This window comes from Bison bison, unplaced genomic scaffold (assembly GCF_000754665.1).
Source record: "Bison bison bison isolate TAMUID 2011002044 unplaced genomic scaffold, Bison_UMD1.0 scf7180017864535, whole genome shotgun sequence".
NCBI classification, from domain to species: domain Eukaryota; kingdom Metazoa; phylum Chordata; class Mammalia; order Artiodactyla; family Bovidae; genus Bison; species Bison bison.
Window position 1 is genome coordinate 13994356 of NW_011495084.1, and position 3726 is coordinate 13998081.

The 3726-nt window shown below is 45.6% G+C and overlaps 1 pseudogene; it reads left to right on the forward strand.

The window, feature by feature from the left end:
- Positions 1-3726, forward strand: part of LOC104982650 — a 231697-nt pseudogene that overhangs the window by 224958 nt on the left and 3013 nt on the right.

A 3726-nucleotide genomic window follows, 5' to 3' on the forward strand; every position in this document is an offset into this window, starting at 1 on the left:
GGGTCTGAGGCAGGGGGTCCTCAGGAAGGAGCTGACCTGGCAGGTTGGAGGAACAGCAGGAAGACCAGCGTGTCTGAGAAGAGTGAGCAGGGGGATGGGAGGGAGCTGGTCTCCGAGCTGTGGGCAGGGACCGGAAGTGGGATGGAAGCCTTGGATGGTCCAGAGCAGAGGAGGGATGTGGTCTGATGTGGAAGCTAAGAGAGTCCTCTGATGGTCACTGGAGGGGGGACAGCAGAAGCAGTTACAAGTCTTAGTAAAGCTGAGAAGACAGAAGGGTGGGCTCAAGCTAGAGTATCAGTTTATAGAGCTGCTGTAACAAAGCACCTCAAACTGGGTGACTTAAAACAGCAGAAGTTTATCATCTCCCTATTCTGGAGTCTACAGGTTCCAAATCCAGGTGCTGCCAGGGCCCTGCTCTCCCTGGAGGCTCCAGGGGAGAATCCTTTTCTCCAGCCTCTGGTGTTCACTGGGTTTCCTTGTGTTCCTGGGCTTTCAGCTGCAGCACTGTGGTCTCTGCCTCTGATGTCACATGGCCCTTGTCCCCGTGTCTGTCTGGGTTTCTTCTTATAATGACATCGGTCTTATTGGATGTATGGTCACCCTGCTCCTATGTGACCTCATCTTAACTTGATTACATCTGCAAAGACCCTGTTTCCAAATAAGGTCACATTCCCAGATGTCATGTTTGAGCTTACCTTTTGGAGAAGGGGCCACAATCCAACCCTCAACTCCTAGCATGACTGGATGTGGGGTGGAGATTAGTGAGAAGTGTTCAGACATGGTGGTCATTCAATGCTTCACTCCTTGGGTAGTTTGCCTCTGGGTCTCAGCACCTTTGTTGTTAACCCCTGAGTGCTCCACAGGCCCTTGGTCAGATCCCTGATATTTGAAATGAATCTCTGCTCTAGGAAAGATTATTATGATACAGAACCCCTGCTGCTCTGGAAGCTGTTCCATGTGTGGACTCCTCTCCACTCCTCTAGGAATGGGAGGGAGGGACTAAGGTTTTCAAGCTTGAAAGCAGTTGATTTCATGTGTAGAGGGGGCGATTCTAGTGCATAAACCCCAGTGTTGACAGTGTTATGAGCACAGGATCAGTGGCAGGAGAATAACCTATTTAGCCAGTCCCTAGATGTTTTGGCATCCCTTTATCGCTTCCTTTTAGGACACTACCCTCAATTTTAGTACTAATAAAACAATTGTCTGTCCACTGGTGAACAGCCCTGCATGAGTTGGGGACCATCCTCACTGTTTGTCTGGTCCCTCTCTTACAGCAGATGGGGGATGTCTGTCCCTTCATCCCCCTGGAATTGTCAGTGCTTGACTCTTGAGTGAAATTGCTGTCTTTGTACCACCAGTTATTTCAATTTGCATATTACAGATTTAATGTGGTGAGTGGTGATCCTTAAAGAGGTGTGTGAATTTTGCCTCCAAGTGGACACACTGTATCCTGCATCATTTTCTAGTTCTCCAGTATCAGATGGTACTCAGATGCTTCCCTGCATTATTTTCCCAGTGGACCCCCTCAGGGGAGAGGGTGGTAGGGGTCCCAGCGAGGGTCCTGGTCATCTCCCTCCGCCTGAGCTGCCTTAACCACAGCTGCTTTCAATTGATGAGTTTTGCATCCTGACATTTTTTTCCTCTAATGTTTTATTTGCTGCTGAGTGAATCAGCTGAGTCTGGTTTCATGGGGTCAGAAAATAGTAAAACATCTGCACATTATTTTATGTGACTTTGTAAGGGAGGGAAACTGTGCAAGGATGTGTCACATGTGTTCAAAGAAAATGATTTGATTGGCTGTAGCTTAAGCAGTTGCCTGATTTGGGGAAGCCTGGTTGGCTGCTTGTGGTTGGTCATTCCTAAGTTTTTTCTTGGATCTGAGTGCATTGATTCTGGCTTAGGTTTGGGTTTGTGGGCACAGACTCCCAAGGCTTTAGAGCTACCCCTGCCCCATGGCCTCTTTGTTTAATTACTTTATCAGGTGGAATATTGAATTTTCAGTTGGGAACTTGCTGTGTCTGGTGGCAGGTGTAGAGACCATGGAGATGCCTCTCATGGATTTGCTGTCTGGGGCTGGTTCCTATTATCCCGGCCAGACACATGATAGTGTGACAGTGACAGTGGGCAATAAAGATTTAATGAGTGACTCTTACCTGTATGCAGATGTACTTCTGCCCACCTCTGGGTTGAGTTTAAATTTCTTTCCTGGGATTGTCACATGAGGCTTCTCTCAATTCCCATTTTTTCTAAAAAAACAAACAAACAAAAAAAAACTGTGCTTATCCTGCCACCAACCTCTGTACTTCTTGCTTCCCTAAGTGCCCAAGGTAGTCATGTCAACGGCCTGCATTTTTAACATATGAGCACACCTTTCTTTCACATCCCCCAGCACCTCACACAGGACAGGGTTTGGCAGAGAACACAATGCTCAGTTCTGTCCTGAGTTGACTGAACTAGATTTATCCACAAAAATTCTAGACCCAGGGATCATTGTTTTTCAAAAATCATAATTTAAGTCCAGATAACTTTTCTTGATTAGTATTTAGGTTGGTTTAATATTATCAAATATGAATTAATTCCTCTCAACTTTTTTTATTTTAGGGCAAAATGGTGGAAAGAGGAACTTACTCTGAGTTCCTGAAATCCGGGATAGATATTTTTTCCCTTTTTGAGAAGGGGAATGAACAGTCTGAACCATCTTCAGTTCCAGGAACTCCCACACTGATCTCTGAGTCTTTGGTTCAGTCTCTCCAGTTTCCCAGATCCTTGGTGAAAGATGCGGCTCCAGAGGACCAAGATGTGAGTTTCTCATCCTGCAGTGTGCCCGGGTCTGTCTGCTCTTGGTGGTCTCACGGACCTTCAGTCTGCTGTGCTCATGACTTCTTCATTTGTCCCAAAGTAGACCCTAAGGTTCCCAAAGTCTTCTCCATGGAATTGGTAGAAGAGCATGAAGGGAGCAAGCCTGCTTGGTGATCCCCTTTGGGTGTAGGATGGAGACTCTTATGGAGATCAGTAGTGGGTGCACCGCTGTGAATTTCTGAGTGAATGTGGGTCACACTGATGGAGGACTTTTATATTTACATCCTATTCATGCTGGTGGCCCCCGGCTTCTTTTATGCATCCAGAGGCTTAATGTAAAGACCTTCTTAGATGAGTCTTGCTGTTGCCACTTTAAATCATCTACTTTTCCTGTATGTTGGAATGTTCTGGCACTGCATGTCACTGATGGTAGTATTTTGCCTCAGTGTCAGATGGTTTATTATAGGCCAAAGGTAACGTTTGGAGAGGACCTGACACATGGTAGACACTTCAGTGTTAGTTCCTGTCCTCTTTTATTACCCTTCAAGACTGAGAACCACATCTTATCAACCTTGTATCCCAGTCAGTGGCCAGGAGAGAGTCATGGACATCCTAGCCTCCTGTGACACTATAATGCATTCTAAGTCCTTCAGACAGAAATGCAGAAATGCACTAGATCTCCCTTAAAATATACACAGATATTCCTTGATAACCAAACCCAGGAGCCTAGAATGATTCTGATAAGTATTCAGATTAGCTATTCACTTTCTAAACTCAGGAATCACTCTCTGAAATTTAGGAACCAAGTAGATTCTGTATGCAGGTCAAGAAGCAACAGTTAGAACTGGACATGGAACAACAGACTGGTTCCAAATTGGAAAAGGAGTATGTCAAGGCTGTATATTGTCACGCTGCTTATTTAACTTA